The following is a 20,806-nucleotide window of genomic DNA, read 5'->3' as shown; positions in this document are numbered from 1 at the left end:
CAGATGCGAATACAGCATGCAAGAATACATTCGAATTAGACAATTTACACAATACTGCAGCAATAAGGCCAGACATTACGAATTTAAATACAAGAGGGAGAAATGTTGACAGGGTAATCAACAGCAACCATGTTAATACTAGTACCAATGCTAATATTTCTAACTCAAATGTTAATAGAAGTATTGCTACCCCTGACTCCATGATAGTTTTACAACAAAACATGGATGAAACAACAACTTTAGGAGATAATATGAATACTTCTGAGACCACAATTGCCAGGACAGGTGGAAGTATTCGACATGTTGGTTCAGCTAATGAAGAAGTTGTGAATATAGAACAGATAGGAGATAAGGAATCTACTAACAGCAATAACTCAAATGACTCTAATGATGTCATTCACATCATGCATCCCAGCATGAATGAAGACACTAATTTATATCCAACAATTCAAGTGATTAAAAACAATTCGGGTATGAATGTTGGAAATGGAGAGGCTGTAGTGAGAAGGAAAACATTGGACTCTCACTTGAAGACAGGTCATGAGACAACTATGAATATTTCTTTTCCCCTTCCTATATGCTTGGAAAAGGGTCCAAGGCGCACTCGTTCTGTGAGCAGAGGGCTAAAATACTCGGAAGAGTTTCCGCAGAACCAAACATTGAGGAAAATGTGGAAGAAATAACTGTTAGTTCGGTTTTCAATTTATCCAATAGAGTTTTAACAAAAGATGAGATTTCCCTATTGGAAAAGGGCATGAATTTCATACCCAAAAGTAATAGCAGGATAACGGAGACTATATCGGACCTGAAATTATTTTGTAGGAACGTAATGTTGAAACTACAATTTAAAGACATTAACCATACTCAACCAACAGATAGGAAATTCATATTTAAGAAACTCAGTGATTTTGTTCCCATAAATCATCCCTTAGTAGAGACCTATCAACGGCTAACAGAAGATGAATTGCACAAGTACTACAATGAACACAGAGATAGGAGGCATTTCAACTCTGATAACTTAACCCATGGTGAGAGATTGGGGTTAAGGAGCCTGCAGGCTGACAACACTATTGTAGTCAGGCCAGCAGACAAGGGAGGGAGGACTGTGGTCATGGATCTAAATCAATACTTTGTAGCCATGAAAGACATGCTAGGTGATAGATTTTATCAAATTATTGATTCAAATGTCAAAGAGAACATCATCTCAACAATCAAGGATATATTAATGGATTTCCTTCATAATAATAGGATTGATGAAGATTTATTTGGTTATTTACTGATTAAGGAACCACTAATTCCGATCATGCATGGATTACCGAAAATCCATAAGAACCCGGTTAACCCTCCCATGAGACCGATAGTCTCAGGACGGAATTGGGTAACTGAACACCTATCTGTGTACATAGAGAAGAATCTTAGACCTGTGTTAAATAACAACAAGTTTGTACTAAGAGACTCGAAACAATTTTTATTAGATTTATATGAATGTATTGGTGATCGATTTGAATCGGAATCTCTCATTTTTGCAACATTAGATATACAGTCACTATTCACAGTTATACCGAACAAGGAAGGAGTGTGTTTTATCACTGACTACCTAAAGAAACACAGTGACTACAGCACGGATAAGATAGATTTAATATCATATTTCTTGGACATGGTTTTGAATAGCAATATATTCATGTTTGATGACACTATATACAAACAGGTGGATGGGGTTGCCAATAGCTATGCTAACATGGTATTGGCGCACTGGAAGGAGGAGGTGTTATTTAAAACAGAATTATTTGTAGAACAGGTTATATTTTACCGACGTTTTGTCGATGACGTCTTCCTTTTATGGAAAGGAACAGCTGAACAACTAGAATTATTTCTCAGAACCATGAACAGCCTAACGGGCTTCCTTATCTTCACGCTGAATTATTCAAGGAACAAGATTGAGTTCCTTGATTTGTATATAGAGAAGTTGCCCAATGGGATGATTAACACAGGGATTTTTCGTAAAGCCTGTTATAGCAATTCACTGCTAAAGAGATCGAGCATGCATCCCTCATTTGTATTTAAAAATATCATAAGAGGACAGGGGATAAGGGCCTCCAGACTTAACCCTACAATAGAGGGTTTCAACTCAGAATTAGATCTGTTAAAAGGCAGGTTGTCAGAGAGAGGATACAATGAATATGAGGTGGAGAGCAATTTACGAGAGGTACCTACCTTGAGGAGAACCATAGCCACACCATATTTTGGTCCTGACAACTCATATAGTAATATAGGCACTGAGTACAGCCCATCAGTTGTGAAATTTATGACTTCATTCACCTCTGATAGCTATAGGGTTAGGGACATCATAAATAAATATTGGAGTATCTTCGATATAAATGAAGAGATAAAGAACATTGTAGGTGTTATTCCGAAATTTCAGTATAGAAATCGGAAGAACCTCAAAAGGATGCTATGTGACACCAAGGGTGGTCGATCAGTTTCCAACATAGGACACACAGAGCCATGTGGCAAGTGTAATTTTTGCTCATATATAGACACAAGTACTAGATTTTTACATCCGGACACAGGGAGAGTCTTCAAGACCACTACTGTAGCCAACTGTATGACCTCCAACATAGTCTATTTAGCAGTATGTCAAGTGTGTATGTGTTTCTATATAGGAAAAACCAATCGTAGATTCAGGGACCGCATTAGAGAACACGTGTATCACATTAAGAAATGCTATCAAAATAATGCTTTAGCGAAACATGTGGCAGATAATGACCCCACACATATCTTTCATTTTAGAGTCCTAGAAGCTATACCAACAAATAGTAGAGGAGGAGATATTCGGAATCATACGGAGGACAGAGAGAATGACTGGATTATACGATTAAGAGCAGATAGTGGGAAAGGTCTAAATGAGAGGGTATCCATAAAACCCAAATTGAGAAAAAGAAGGAAAATTAAGTAAGACAACATTTCCAATATCTGCATATGTATCTTGAATGTACTTATATTGATTATGCTTAAGCACAATGGTGGTGTCTGTCTATCTAGGATTTGTATTCTGAGAATATCACTAATATATGAATACTTAATATATTTTAAATTTATAGTTGTTTGATATTATATAATAGTATACATATATATGCTGACAGAAGTTTTTACAAGGGTTCCACCAAGCATGCATATAATAGTCCTTATTGCTGTTTATGTTTTTAATGATATATATTGATTGTCTCTGCTTAGTTATTATTGACACACGATATGATGTTTATACAGATTTATTTCAGCAACATCATTATCAAGGTACATATTCGTTTTGCACCAGCACTTTCAGCATGGCTCTATACATGAACATGCCAATTAAATAACATTAATATATTGTACAAAACATTTTTTACGGACACTTTATTCATACATTCATTTAGCATATTCTTAATAGGTAAGATTTATCATTTTTGGATCATAGAACTACATGTTCATACACGCATACAGAACACGCATCTTTACTTACCAGCATCCCATACGCCCACATATCAATATGACAATTAGGTATCATACACATATATTTATATATTTTTTTACAGACACACATCCATTCTTCAGCATATACACATACAGGTTTTGTACATATTACATATATCACTCAGCATAGCCACGACAGGTTAGATGAATCATATTATCACATTCATATATTTATACGGAAATTTAGGTATGGTTATTACATACTTCAATAGAATTTTTAATAATTAAATGTATTTATTATATATATATATTTTTTTATATACTTTGTAGTGTGTATGTATAACAGCAATGAAGTTTTTTAACACATTTTATTTTCATATTTTAGAAGGAAACGTAGTTTTTGTTTACAAAGAATGTTGTTTTTTAAAAGTTGTGACGTTTCCCTTTTAAATGCATGATGATACCAAGGTTAATTAGATCCTATTATACAAGCAATGTTTAAAATGTGTCCCTGGTTTTTGGGATTTTGTCCCCCCCACAATAAACTTTGGCTTTTTCCAGATTTCTTTGTGCTGCAAAGTTCAGAGATACAACCGAGTGAGCAGATTTTACAAGGAGCTGAGAGCTGCAGGGGAGCAAAAGTTTAGTGCTGCTTATGCTGAGTCTGTTGGCATTGCTAATAGCACAACAGGTAGTGTACTTGCTTTTGATGCAGAAGGCTGTCGGTTCTACTCCCATAGTGGATAGATGCATTGCTGATACTGTACTGTGTTGCAAAAGGGGTGGATGCTGTACTCCTTTTTGGCGAAGATACCTAGTAACTATGAACCTGTTATCAGTTTGCCATCCATTCCCTATTGCAATATTGCTAGCTTATCATTTTTTAAATGTAAGATAGGCAATTTATTCCTCAAGGGTAACAGGCACTTTATTTGTAGATGAAACAATGAAATACAAAGTTGTTTGCTAGCAGCAACCTCTTCATTAGTTACAGATCTCTTTAATGTGGAATTATTTAGGTGACTTTTACTTCTTCAGAGATTGTGCATATGTACTGATACTGGTGGACTGTAGAAGTTTGAGTAGACTTTTATGATGGAAATGTTCTGAATTGGGCAGTTTTGTCATTACTGGTGCATGCATTTTGTTTCATTGTTTACTGGAAAAATTTCAAAATAATAAATTTAAAACACCCTCTAAAACTGTACTGTATTGTTCAAGGAATATAATTTAATACAATCAGGAAGGTGTATGAAAGAGCATGTGTATGCTTCGTGTGCAAGGGGCCTGTGATTTTAAAACAGCCCAGACCTAAAGTTAATCTGCCACTGGCAAAACGTATTTTCTTTGAATGTGGGTTTCAATGCTGTTTCAGTGATTGTGAGTTTTCAAGGGCAGAGAAGTTTTAATGCTAAGTCTGTTCTCATTGTGAGACTGCATTGCTTTGTTTAGCAGATATGATATATATTAGTGTTTGTGCTGTAAAATGCAAAATAAAACTTCTAAATGGAGTCCAAATCATCGCAGACATAAAGCAGTATGCACATTAGTGTTTATGGTAAATGGGGTGAAATAGCCAAGTAATGGTTCATTGGAATGGCTGTGGGGGGGGGGGCTCCATTCAACCATGATTTTGTGAGGGGGAAGGGCAGCAAACTCAAAGACAGCCCCGGCTGAACTATACCTCTCAACTGTCCAGATTTTTGCAGAATGAATAGACTTTTGCTTCTTATTTTTCATTTGTTCCTCATAAAATTTGTGGTTTTCTGTCAAATCATTTAGGAATGAAGTCACTAAATAATGATATACACTGAGTTTCAGACTTCATAACCTTCAGAAAAATGCATGCTTAGAAAAATAATAACTAGAAACTGGATTTCAGATACTCCTCCTTCATTTAATGAATTTAAAAATGTTATGATTGAAGTATGTCATATGGAACTAATGACAATAAAGTCAAGAACCATTAGGAAAACATCTTACTATAATATATGGGTTACCTTACAAAACTTGTTAAAACAGTCTTAGTTTTATTAGTAAGATGTTACAGTTTAATTAATTGATTTAATCTAGAGTGGATGTCTTTGTAAATACTTTAGTTGTTTTATTAGATGTTATAATTGTTTACATGTTAACTACTTGCATAAGATTGTCATAATATTTATTTTGTATGTTAAAATTAATAAACTTGTTTTAAAAAAAAAAAGAAAAATGCATGCTTAAGCAAGACCTGTTATTCTATCAACTGTCTCAGTTTATACAAGAGCAATTTTTAGTACTGTTTATATGTTCCCCCCATATATTTGGCCTTGTCCAGATTTCCTGCATTAACAGGTTGAGAGGTACATGCAAATAAATTGCTTTATAAAATTAGGCATATCCAAACCTCTCAACTGTCCCCAATTTCGGCTCAAAATGTTGCTCTTCCCCTAATAATCCCTCTGCAAAATGGCAATTTTGGAAGAAAACATGGAGGGTTTACAATTAATAAATCAGTTATATATTACTTTTATTTCAGAAATGCATGTAGATTATTTTATTTTGTCAGCTGCTCAAGTTAGCAGTACTAATATTAAAAAGCGTCCCTTCTTTGACAGGTTCCCAGCTGTATTGTGTGGCTATTTTATATTTTTGAATCACATTTTTGGTCCATTTTTCATAAAATTGTGTTTTTTTGGCAAATTAGTGGCAAATCATTAAAGGCTGAAGTTAGAAAATAATGACAGACATTTCAGTTTCAGATTTCATACCCTTCAGAAAATTCATACTAATGCAAGACCTACTATTCTATTATCTTTCTAAGTTTATAAGAGCAATATTTAAAAATTGTCCTTACTTTTGGGCCTTTGTCCCACTTCTATCTATGGCTTTGTCCAGATTTCTTGCTCTGAGGTTGAGAGGTATGACAAATGTGTCAGGGCCATCGCAGTCAGCCAGAGACATTTCAAATTGTGACATACTTGTTGCACCCCACTTACCCATGTAGTGACTCTGGATGTGTCCAAGCAAGGCAAGGAGCAGTTATGCAGAGTAAATGTGCAGACTATCCCCCCATCCAAGGTAGACACAAGTACTACAATGGCTTTTCATCTGTCCTTGATTTTGCAGAATGTTCTGGTTTCTGTCATATTTTTATACTGTTGATTTATGCTTATTATTATTCAGAAAGTGCCTGTTGCTCTGTGTTTAAGTAGCAGTGCTTTAATGACCATCTGTAAGCTTGTCTGAGATTGTAAGATGCAAGTAAGTTTTAATAAGCATACTGTTAAAGAATTGCCAACATTGAAAGCCTTTCTGTTGTTGCCATGCAGAGAATACTTACATAATTAGATAACATATAAGCCTTGGGTATTGAAATGCATATGACAGTATTTGTAATAAAGGACAGGATTACATTATTTTAAGAGCTCATTACAGGCTGTACCTGCAAACTAAACAGAATGCCAATCTATCATGTGTGGTCCATATCCTGTGCAGTAATCCCTTAAGCAATGTATCTTGAGCTTGTTTCTTGTTTGCATTTCATTTTTTACTTTGATCATGTTTTCCCCATGAAACAAGTAGATAGTTGTTGTGAGGCAGCAGGTCATTTTTGGATAAGAAGCATTTTTACAACTGGGGGTATCACAGAGATTGCTACTTTCAGCATGTTACTTGGTATTTTAATAAAGCTGAATATAAATTATAATGAGAACTGGAGTAAAAGGAGAAGTGGTTTGAGTTGAGTGCTGCTTGTTTTTCTTATACTTGATTTTGACTGACATTCCAGTAATGTATTTAAAAAGTAATTTATTTTTTCATGCCTCACAACCTTTTTGTTTCCATCTAGATATTAAGTAAGCTGTCATGTAGCCAATGGATTGAAATATGTTTTTACTTCTACACTTCATTTTGTGTTGATTGGACCCTCATAATGGTGGTTTGGCACCCAGGGCAGAGTATTTAATTAAAGTTACAGGTTTTGTGGTTTTGAGCATAGCTCCTCCCCTTTCTAGTTGGCCACACCCATTCCCATTGACCCCACCCATTCAGCTGTCTCCTGCAGCCCCCCTTTGATTTGAAGTCACCAGCTGCCATTGTGCAGCACTCATACCTGATTGTCACAAATCTTTTCTCAAACAATCCCTCCACCTCTTTGTTGACACCCTCATTTCCTCTTGCATTCTTCCTGTCTGTCGCAACTCTTTTTCACCAGATTGTCTGGTGCTATTCTGCACATCTGCCCAAACCACCATAATCTGTTCTCTTTGATCTTTTCTTTGGCTTCAGTTCTGAGGTTCTCATTTATTCATCTGTCGCACAATGTGCATCCTACCACTCATCTCAGGCACTTCAATGCCATCACCTCTAGCTTCCTCAACTGCTGTCAAGACACTTAACCAGGAAAAAGAAGAACAACAAACAAATCCCAAATGCCTGCTCCAACTCCAATTCCTTCTGCAGGCATTTGGGATTTGTTCCTCAACTGCTGTGCTTTACTGCCCAGGTTTCTGTACTATACAATAGCACTGGCCACACCACTGACTTGTACACTTTACTTTTCAGCTTGTTTGGCATTCTTCTGTTGTGCAGTATTCCTGACAGTGTGCCAGTTGACTGCAGCCCCTCTGAGTTTTGCTTTGACCTCATCATTAAGACTTTCCCTTCTACTCAGCCATTCCAAAACAATCCAATAGTAAACTGGCTCAAGGATCACGTGACTGTGGATCCAGTGTCCTACAAAAAAATTAGGACTTCTTTCTCAACAGTAGACCAGGACCCCATTTATGAGGAGGACTTACATTATTTGTCAACCCCCCCAAAAAAATAGTACTTCAAAAGGTATAGGACCATTGTCTGCAGAGTTAGTGATAGGCTGAAGGCTGAGAGCTAAACTTCCAGTCACTATAACATTATTACTGCCAAAGAATAAAAAATGTTGCTCATACCCCCTAACACTTTGCACTTGGGCGGCTATCCCCTTTGCTTCACCCTAGCAATGCCACTGCATCAAAGGAGTAATCAGTAGTCCACAGTGTGCAGGACTGAGCCAGAAATTCAGGATGACGTAGTATATCAAGGATAGCCACAATCTTACCGATGTCAAAGAATGAAACGAATCCCACACCTCTGTCCAGGTTTGGAAGACCATTAAGGAAACCCATCAGATTCAGGGACACCGTATTTACCAAAATTATGATACCAGAGACTAAAGTTAATGTAAAATGACATAACTAATATTGACGTTTATAAAATGTTTCTTTAATTATTGAACCAGAAAATCCTAGCCATCGGATAAATGGTAAACTCATATTTGGACAATGTATTTATTTGTTTTATTTATTTTATTGCATTTGTTTATCAGGAAAGTCTACTGGGCCTAAAATAATCCATTCTCAGAGGATGCCCGGCAGGGAAAAAGCTCCGACAAGAACATAGACACAGAAAAAATTAAACATTAATTGGTACAGAAATAGAAATAATGTTACACGCAGTGATTACAGTAATATATACAGAATATATACATAAAAGCAAGAATTTAGTTGGCTGCCAGATGAATTCAAAGCAGTATGAACAGAGATATATTAATCAGCATTATAGTACCAGTAACAACAAGTGATGAAAAAATAATAATTATTGAGAAAATATCATCAGTCAGCAGTAGCAAAAAATATAGGAGTTTCATTTAATTAACTTATTTATTTGCATTCACTGATTGTGATAGTTTAACTGGGCAGAGCCTTTAAGCTGGAAGGTCCAGGGAGAAAAGCTGTAGTACACTGAATAATAGTTAAAGTATTATTCTTCAACCCTCCCACCCCCAAATAACCAAATAACCACTTCCACATTTACTTTCTCGCCCATACACAGGACTACCCAGTATTTTCCTGATATTAACGCTTACGTTCCAGCACTAATGTAGGACTCTCCAGTTCTTTCCTGATATTGATGTTTACGTCCTGCACTAACACAGGACCCCCAGTGCATTCCTGATATTAATGTTTACTTTCCCGCACTAACACAGGACCCCCAGTGCATTCCTGATATTAATATTTACTTTCCCGCACTAACACAGGACCCCCAGTGCGTTCTTGATATTAACGTTTTCTTTACGCACTAACACAGGACCCCCCAGTGCATTCCTGATATTAACGTTTACTTTCCGCGCACTAACACAGGATCTCCAGTGCGTTCCTGATATTAACGTTTTCTTCCACACTAACACAGGACCCCCCAGTGCGTTCCTGATATTGCTGTACTTCATGTTCCATTTCTCTTGGTTTACTTTCCAAGTTGCTTCACCTGTGATTATGCCTCAGCTTTATGATAAGATGCATCTCTAGCTTAGTGAAGTTACGTAGAACATACTAGAACTCATTGCTGTACCACTCAGTTATGTTGTATTTGTCTTGTATTTTCTGTTTCTGTTGTAGTAATTGTACTCTGTTGTGATGTTCATTACAACATGGGCTGAGGCCTGCATTTAGTCATAATTGATCAGTGCTCTATCCCTGATAAACAAATATAAATAAATATCAGTCTTAGTGGTATACAAAGAATAATCAAGAACATAAACAGAGATAAGTCAGACATAGTAACAGAGAGCAGCAGTCGCATTAGTGCTGTTTACATAAATATACATGTCAAGGACTCCATCACTATCACGGAAGACGGAAGGTGATCTGCAGAGAGGAAATGTGACATGCAGGTTTGCGGAGAACATGCAGATTCCACACAGATAGTAAAGGGGGGGGGGCAGAGCTGAAGCATGGATTTTTATAGGCAGCAACTTAGTGGGTTTCATCTCTCCAGAAGGAACACCTTGATGCTCTAAGTCATCAAAAAGCTGCCAACTATGCAGAGGAGTAGATGTGTGGGAACTGTTATGCTTGAAGGTTAAGTGGATTGCCCAAAAATTTCCCCAAGACGTAGTAGATGATATCTTATATATGAGTATGCAAAAATGTATGGCACATGGTTTGTTCCCACCTCTGTGATGGTGCTCCTCTTGTGGCTCTGCCCACTACATGTGGTTAATGCATCTCTTGCTCCCAGCCTCTACCAGAAACCTATTAGTGTGGGAAACCATCCCCTGATGTGGCACCCCCTGATTCTTATGCTTTTCTGTCCTTTTAAACCATAGCAAACTATTAGCTACATTTGAAGCAAGCATTTGGCACAGGTTATGCCACAGGCAGAGGACTAAAGCATTTCAGTAATGCAGTTCTGACCAAAACCAGAATTCATCTCTGATTTCAGTCAGAATTGAAACATGGTAGGTCACAGTGAAAACTGATCAGAAATTGCCAATCTTTCTTGTCCCTTAACACTTTGCACCTGGGGTAAATGCTCTATCTTGCCCCACCCTAGCTATTCTCCCACTGGGAGAAGTGACAAGGCATTTGCTTCATCATTTTTCATTTACCTACCATATCTCAGACCACTAGTTGAACAATGGTCACACAGGCTGTTATTAGAGCTTCATCTTTCTACAGCATGGATTTAACTATTTTTTTTTTCTATATGTTTTCTGTTACAGTAGTGTTTCTTTTTTCACTCTAATGTGCTGTATTAATTAACTGTGTTTCTGTTTTGCTGAACAGGACTTTAGGGACATTTCACAGGTTTTATGAAAAAGTATCTCAGGTGTTATTTCCTACTCTAGTTAAATCCATGCTGTAGTGGATGGGGGATCCTAGGTTTGTCCCAGGGATTACTCCCGTGTCACTATTAGACAGAGGGACAGTAAACTAAACCTTAAAAAGGGCACAGTATACTCAAATCAAGGGGTGGCGTAGGCCATACAGAATCGGGCTAGGCTTATAATTGCCCCAGGGCAGATAGCCTAGTATGAACCTATGAACCTATGAACCTATGGTTAAGGTCAGTTAATTTTGTAAATGTATTCTATCTAGTCTCTCTAAAACCCTTTATGGTAGATCCTACCTACCTTTCCTGCAATACCATTTTACCTATTTTTCCTTCACTTACCTTGCTCCTGGATATTAGCCTTTAAACCCATTCTGATTTCGTCTTACCTCTGTTACTCCTGAACCTATTTCTTTGTCTCTGTATCAGCTCTTAGACAGCTCTCCTTTCACTCTGCTAATTTAATCTCTCAACTCCTAGGTACCTTACTTTAGATTTAACTCCCTCTTCACTGATTGTTCTCCCTCAAAACCTGTCTATGTCTGAACCCGCTCCATTCACCCTGCGGGCTCACTCTGCTCCCCTACCCTACCCCCAATTCCCACCCACCCCCAGTGATCCTACTCTTATACTTCCTACACCACACCCCCTCACTCCTCTAACCAATTAATCACTCCATGCAATTTTCTTCACCTAGCCACACCCTTCTCTTTACTATCTCCACTTATAGTACTATTTCACAAATAGCACTACTCCTCCCTCTACCTAAGTCTCTGCCATTCCTACCAGTCCTTATTATCTTATCTCTCTCAACTTCCTTTGTATTTGTATACGTATATATATATATATATATATATATATATATATATATATATATATATACTTATATATCACAATATGCATACTACTGTAAAAGTTATCCTAACCTACTTAATACTCTTAACCATATATTTACCTGTCCTGACCTCAGCCTATCTCCTAACCTATTTTGAAAAGTCCAATCTCTCCCTCCACAATCTCCCTCCAAAACAAACAACCACTCTTGATATTTCTCACTCCCATACACACATTAACATAATCTTTACTCCCTGCTATATATCACCTCAATACCATTGATACACACACATTAAGTATAACAACCTATTAATAAAACAATGGAAACTTCTAATTAGCTACTCACACAACCCAATATCTAAACCACAAAGCCCTACCTTAAAGGATGGAGACATACACCCTAATCCTGGCCCAACCAATGCATCTATAGGAAATATTCACTGCATGACTTCCCCTAACCTGCCAACCTTAACCAAATTCTCCAACTCTCTACTTATAGCACATCTCAATATCCGCAGTATCAATAACAAAATTGCCCACCTTCATGCTCTCCTTCATATTCACTCCTTTGACATTTTCTGCCTAACAGAAACATGGTTAAAACCTGGAACTAAGGATAATGAAATTATCCCCCCTGGCTATAACATATTGAGACAAGACCGATTAAAACGTAAGGGTGGGGAGTAGCACTCCTCTATAAAAGTGGCCTACAGATCTCCTCTATAAATGATAGCCCACCTTTGGACAGTAAGGCTGAAGTCCTTATCTCCAAACTTCAAATCAATCCTAACAAATCCCTCTATGTGATCTGTATCTACCTACCCCCTGGTAATAACAACACTATAATAGAAGATATTCTTAGCTGGGTGTCCTTAACTTACCCACAAGAAACTATAATACTAGGTGACTTTAACACAGACTGGAAAACCTTCAACACTAATAACCCTCTCGCACATATTAATCTCCATGGCTTTATTCAAACTATCAACTCAACTACCAGAATCAACAAACCAACCAAAAAAGAGAGCACCTTAGACTGGATACTTATAAATAAACAACCTCATACTTATAATGTAGGAACCTTACCAGATGATCTAAGCGATCATACTCTAACTTATATAATAAGACAAAGGAATGACATCTCTAACACCCCTACCTACAGGATTTCATGAACAAAGAAACAGTTTAACCCTGTACTATTCCAAAACGAACTCAATGCATGTGACTGGAAACCTCTAAAAATACTCCCACTAGATGAGGCTGTCAAATATTTTAACTCTAAATTTTTTGCAATCCTAGATGTGCATGCACCTAAATGATCTATTAGAATAAAATCCAAACCAGCCCCCTGGCTTACAAAAGAGACTAGACAAAAAATTCTACTTAGAAACAAAGCTTGGGCTAAATGGAGAACTAACAGAACTTCCCCTGAACAACAAACTTTTAGACAGCTAAGAAACATAACTAAAAAAGCTATACTCTCTGACAAAAAGAACTACTATTGTAAGCTACAACAAACACACCAGAACAATCCTCAAAAATTTTGGACTAACATTAATAGGCTCCTCAACCCTGGTCACTCTAGCACACCAGCCCCTCATGATGCTGATCAAAATACCCCAAATCAAACAGCCAACAACTTCAACACCTACTTTACAGAAACTATACAATCCCTAGCTTGCCAGCTTTCCACTGATAACACAAGGCTCCCATCTTCCTTAGCTGGATCATTACCAACATTTACATTTCAGCCTATCTCAACCACTTTCATCTATAAAATCTTACTAAAACTTACGGCTTGCACTCCTTCAGCCGACGAATTACCTTCTGAATATTTACAAATAGCAGCCAAAGTTATTGCCTTCCCCATATCCATCCTACTTAACAGAACCATTAATGAAGGAATTATTCCAGACATCTGGAAAATCTCCCACATCATCCCCCTACATAAAGGTGGTAAATCCTATGATTACTCTAATTATAGACCAATAGCTCTGCTATCACCTCTAGCTAAAGTCATGGAAAAGTGCATTCACCACCAGCTACTAGACCACCTAACTAAACATGACATACTGGCTAAGTGCCAGCATGGCTTTAGGCCATTTCACAGCACTACCACTGCTCTACTCTCTTTCACTGACTCCATTTATAGGAATCGTAATAACAACATCCTTTCTTCTGCTCTCTTCATCGACCTTTCAAAGGCTTTTGATATGGTTAATCATCCACTGCTTATAAATACTCTTGAACTTCTTGCTGTAGATACCCCAGCTATACAATGGTTCAAATCTTACCTTAACAATAGGCAACAGGCAGTTCTCTGGGAAAACAAACTTTCATCCCACCTACCAGTCACCCTTGGAGTCCCCCAGGGCTCCATTTTAGGACCTCTTCTTTTTTCACTATTCATCAATGACCTTCATATAGCAGTCCCTGAAGCTACCTGTATTCAATATGCCGATGATTCCACACTTATATGTTCTGCCAACTCCACTTCTGATCTACACTCTCTAACTCAAAAAGTATTTAACTCAGTAGAAGACTGGTTCTGGAAATGCTGTCTCCTTTTAAACGCCAAAAAAACCAAGCTTCTACTCTTCACACCTACCAATAGGTCCTCTCCCATAAACTTCTCTATTAAATCTAACAATGGTACCCTCATCTTTCCCGATCCTACTACCAAACTATTAGGAGTTACAATTGACAACAACCTCAACTTCGATAACCATATAAATAACTCCATTCAAACAGTGAACAGAAAAATGGGCTCCTTATATCGAATCAAACCCTTCTTAACTCCCATAGCTAGAACCACTATTGCCCACTCTCACTTAGTCTCAACTCTTCTCTATGCTTCTCCTATTTATACTAATCTAAAAAAAAATAATCTTCTCAAACTATCAAACTCCTATAACAATATTGCCAGATTTACCACTGGCAATGCATTTCGAACACACCACTGTCTGAATCTAAAGCAGCTAGACTGGTTTGAACTCCCCAACGTGCTAACTTTTTCCCAACTCACCACTGCTCATAAAATATTTTACCAACCAAATAATACTCCAATACTTGCTAACCTCATTACCCCTTATAATAATCTAAATTCCCTACGCTCTTCGAGCAAACTACGTGCTAGCATAAATAAGTCCAATAACTTGTCAGGCGACAGCATATTCTCCAATACTGCTGGGAAACACTGGAACCTTCTACCTACCGACCTAACACTACTACCTTCACTGTCACTCTTTAAGCAAAAACTCAAAAGTCACCTAAAATCACTCTGGTTATGCCCCTGCACTAACCCAGATTAATCTACTACCTATCCTATTTTTATCTTCTTACTGCCTATGGATACATAATCATACTCTACATACCCCTCTGTATGCTAAAATCTGGTCATTGTAAAACTTATATAACCACAAGCATTTATGTTAACTACAATGAGCTGCAGTGTATCTTCACGTATCATACGATTACATGACTGATATATGACTTTATACTCACCTTTTTAGTATTGTACTTTTTAATAACCTTCTTCTTTATTTCAAATACTTATTATTTTATTTGTTATACAATTGGATATTTCATTTTGTGCTATGTTGGAGCTTTTCTCCCCGGGCCTCTACTGAAAATGGAAATATATCCAGTTGGACTAGCCCGGTCAACAAATGTAAAATAAATAAATAAATAAATAAATGTATTTTACTAATGTAGTGAGGGTTGTATTAAGATCAAATGTTATTTCTGGGAGGTTACTTTAATTTCTATTTTTAATGAGTAGTGAAAATATGTGTGCAGGGGATTGTTTTTCTTAGGGTTCATGATGAACCAAGGATGTGCATAAACATTTGATGACGCATCCAGAGTGCAGATAATTAAAAAATATCTGCACAATAATGCCAGATACAATCTATTATATATGCATCATACATCTGAACATCTGAACAACTGCAATCTGTCATTTGTCATGTTTACATATCTGTACTTACTACATACCACACTTCAGTGGCTAAATTAATATGCCATTATTTATATGATAAAAACCTGTTAGTGGTCATAAAGGTACATAATAAATGGTCAGAGCAATCAGTGTATTCATTGTAAATCCAGCATTACTTACAGTAAGAAGTCTTGTCAGCTGCAGGTGACAGCGGATACCTCCTGTCTTTTGAAAAGTTACACACACACACACACACACACACACACACACACACACACACACACACACACACCATACCTCTCAACTGTCCAGATTTTCACTGAATGTCTTGATTTTGTCTCATATTTTTGGCCTGCTTCTCATAAAATTTTGGTTTTCTAGCAAATCACTGGCAAATCATGGAGGAATGAAGTCAGAAAATAATGTCAGTCATTTGAGTTTCAGACTTCATATCATTCAGAAAATTTAAGCTAATGCAAAATCTGTTAATCAACTTTCTAAGTTTGTAAGACCACTACTCAAAAAGTGTTCTTATTTTTAGGTCTTTACTTTAGCCCCATTATTTGTGGCTTTGTCCAGATTTCTTGTTCTAAGAGGTTGAGAGGTATGACACACACACACACACACACACACACACACACACACACACACACACACACACACACACACACACACACACACACACACACACCAAATGTTTAAAAAATAATAAAACCAAAAACAAAATTGCACTTAATAAAATAGCAGTTGCACAAGTAATTAAGTGGTTTTGTGTTGCATGTGCACTATCCTTTAGGTACATTTTTTTGTTTTATTCCTGCTTTTTCTGTCACTCCTAATATACACCTAAAGCAGCCAATACTGACATCTAAGCTGCTTTCAGTGTGGTTTTAGAAAGCAGCATAGATATTAGGATTAACTGTTTTAGTTGGGTGATGATGTGCTCTTAGTGACAGACTGCCATTGCACAAGGTACTTTTGTGCTGCTTCAGCACAAAAAGCAATGATTACAGCAGAAAAGAAAACTGGAATTCAGTGATGTATCATACAAATGTCAGCATATGCTTTACACATGCTCAGTACAAATGACAACATGCATATGCTTTACACATGCTCAGTGCAAATGTCAGCATGTATATACTGTACACATGCTAAGTACAAATGACAACATGCATATGCTTTACACATGCTCAGTGCAAATGTCAGCATGTATATGCTGTACACATGCTCAGTACATCACTCAGACATTTGAGGAAATGAAAGAATATTAAAGTCCCTACATATAATGTCAATATAAATATATATATATATATATATATATATATATATATATATATATATATATATATTTACCTTTTATTTATTTATTTATTTATTGCTTTTGTTGACTCAGGGTAGTCTGACTGGAACAATGTAGCCCCTTTACAGCAGAGCTTCAGTGAGAAAAACTTCAATTGCAAAACAGGCATTTTTATACAATAGAGAACATGTAAAGCTTAAAGGTATAATATTAATACATGAAAAATTACACAGTGAGTTTTTTGTCAGTTTTACAATTTTACATGTAGCCAGAGGGGTACTTCCTGCAGTAGCACTGTGGGGGGATGGTGCCCTTGGTTCATTTTAAGTAACATCTCATTGTAAGCTAAAGGTATGATGGTAAGGCCCCCAACAAGAAATATAACATTGGAGTTGTTTATGGGCAGGTTTATGAATCAGCATTTCATGCCAGTTAGGACCATGAGGCTAATATCACAGATATAAGATGCCATTATTTGCTGTCTTTATATAAATCATTTTATTTTCAGAATCATCATCTAGCATGTTTTTTGTCTGTTAAAGTATTATAGAAGGGATATGGACCTGTGGTGTAGTGGCATATGCTGGCCAGTAGATGTCATCAGTCACTCATCATGACTGATAGCAGCTTTCCTTTTTCAGCATGCTATAAACATTCAGCAGCCCTAAGCTAGCAAGTGACTTGACACCCATTGCAGCAGATACCATTTGCTAAACTTGCCAGGCAGCGGGAAAGACTGTGACATCCACTTTTCATTTACACATTTAAGGGGTGGATTTATTGATATGTGTTGCCCAAAGATGCTGTTCTTCAGAAACTGAACAATCCTCAGTGCTGAAACACTTAATTTATAAGCTGAAACTTCATTCTGTGTAGCCATACACGTTTCAGACTTGCCAAAAGTTATCTGTGCATTTCTTGTTACTACTGTGTGCTGTTTTTTTACCAGGGACCTTACATATAAAAATTGCTTAACTCAAACCTTCATGTATTACACTTGAGGGATGAAATTCTAATCCAAAATGCCTGTGCAGCTATTGTCATATAGGGATTGATGAGCGGTGTATTTTGCACTGCAAAGTTTATCATTGCATACAGGTAATTAATTTTCTGAAAGTGTCCTGAAACTGAATGAGGTTCAATATTGCATATCTTATAAAGAGAAACTTTTGCTGCACAAAGGTGCTGTTCTGTCCACCAGAACCAAACACTGCTGCAGTACATATTGAATACCAGCAAACATGACTTACAGGGTGAAAACCAGCCCATGTTAACATCCTTGTTTACTAGGAATTCTGAAGAAGCTGACCCCTAACAAAGAAACAAAAAAGCTTCATTGCGCATGAACACAAGAATATATATATATATATATATATATATATGCACACATATATATATATATATATATATATATATATATATATATATATATACACACACACACACACACACACACACACACACACACACACACATACACTTATATACATTTATAATGTATATGATGTGACGCTCAAAACTATGAATACCATTAAGGTTGAAAGTGAGCATTTTTAGTCCTTGTTTTTTTCACACATCACTCTCATAATGTTGAGTTTAGGGCCAGTAATTAACAATAACCCAGTATGGGGGTACACTACTAATTGAAAAGAAAATGTATCGAGATGGAAAAAGAAATGTGAAAAGGAATAGTGTAAACAATGTCTAGATATTGTACACCTGTTGTGAACAAAACAGTCATTTAAATTTCTACATTATTTACTACAAGAAGCTGAGCAGAAGGTACTGCCAGGACTTAGACCTGTCTATGAACTGGCTCGTTAGGAAGCCACTTTCCAGAACAGACTCTTTTTATAAAACACTTTTCTTTAAGCTTTTTAATAGTCACATGTTTAACTGTGCTACCCCAGGTCTGCTTCTGAAAATTGATTTAGATCCTTGCCTTAACTGTGGATTTGCTAGAAACATCTGCAGTGCATCCACTGACATTTTATATTGATTTTCTACTTTTCTTTATAAACTTGTTTACCCTAAGCTCAGTTCCTGCTAGCAGCAGAGGTGCATTCTGCAATGTGTGACACCACTAGCAACTATTACTGCACTACTACTTTAGACGTTAAGGATTATCTGTACTCTAAGCACTACCTCCCTGATACATCCCAGCAGAGCAAACCTTAATGCAGAAACATGTCCCCAATGAATCTGCTGTTTCAGCAGAGCCACAGTACTACAAACTTTTCTGCAACAATTTTGTAATATTTCCCAATACAGATTTAACTTATGTTAAAATTATATTTGTATTACCTTTATCATATTCTTTCAAGCCTTTTCCATTTATTACATTATAATGTAAAGTGCTACGTGTTCATTTGTCTGCCCAAGATAATATCAGTGAGTTCTGTGACATTATAAACTTCTGCATTCATGAACACATGCTAAGAAGGCAGATAAATACAGTTAAATTTAACAACATAGCTGCTCTCAATCTCTTTCTATATTATCTGTATATATTTATATATATATCTATATTATCAATATCTATATCTGTATTATTATTTCTGTATATTGTATGAGAGATAGTCATACACTCAGAAAGAAAAACTGCAACTGAACGAGCATAACTACTCAAACACTGACAATGAAAAAAAGAGATTAAAAACATTTATTTTTGCTGGGGACCAAACTCCCCTGCACCCCCAATATACGTGGCTGCTAATCCTGTATATACATTAGCTCTGAGATTGCACTGCAGTGAGGAAAGGACAAATTCCCAAATCCCCATTGTACTGCAATTGCATGCAGGAAAAAAAGCTAGTGTATGCAATCAACTATTTGTTCAGCTGTTCCATTTTCTTTCTGCTCAACCACCAGAACTTTGACTAATTAAAAAACATCCATATATATCTGTATCTATATCTAACTACCTATATATATATATATATATATATATATATATATAGAGAGAGAGAGAGAGATGGGTTTAGGGCAGCTGTGTCAACATCTATGTTATCAATACTACTGGTCAACTGCAACAGGTGATCAGCAGGTATGTGTGACTGACAGTCCCCAGAAACTGCATGATCTTGGAGTCAATATATATATAACTAACAGGGATTTTGGGGTGCATTGGGTTTAGTGACTGCAGGGTAAACCCTGGAGCATGCACAGAATATGTTGAAATTATTAGTTTTGATTCACAAATGTGATAGTGCAGTCCAGTTTGATTTAGATGGTCATTTGATCAGGTGCCCTATCTGACCCTCTCTTTAAATATATATATATATATATATATCTACATTGTATATATATCTACATTTTATATATATATATATATATATATATATATATATATATATGTGTGTGTGTGTGTGTGTGTGTGTGTGTCTGTGTACATTTATGTGTGTATGGGTCGATTTCAACTAACTGAAAAGCAATATACTGAAAGTTATAATACTGAATGCAACAATGAATAAATATTCAAATCAAAATACTTACTCTCCTACACTTTTGAGAACTGGATATACTCCCCTTAGGTCCCAAGTTTCTGAATTTCACGAACAGGGAAGTGATGTTTGTTGACTGTCTGTATACTAGTGCAGTGCACATACATGATATATGTGTGTCTATATTACAACGTTAAACATTTAGAT

The sequence above is a fragment of the Protopterus annectens genome, chromosome 3.part1 (genome assembly GCF_019279795.1).
Source record: "Protopterus annectens isolate FY-2018-M chromosome 3.part1, PAN1.0, whole genome shotgun sequence".
NCBI lineage: Eukaryota > Metazoa > Chordata > Ceratodontiformes > Protopteridae > Protopterus > Protopterus annectens.
The sequence above is the reverse complement of the archived record's forward strand: the minus strand, read 5'-3'. Positions refer to the sequence as shown.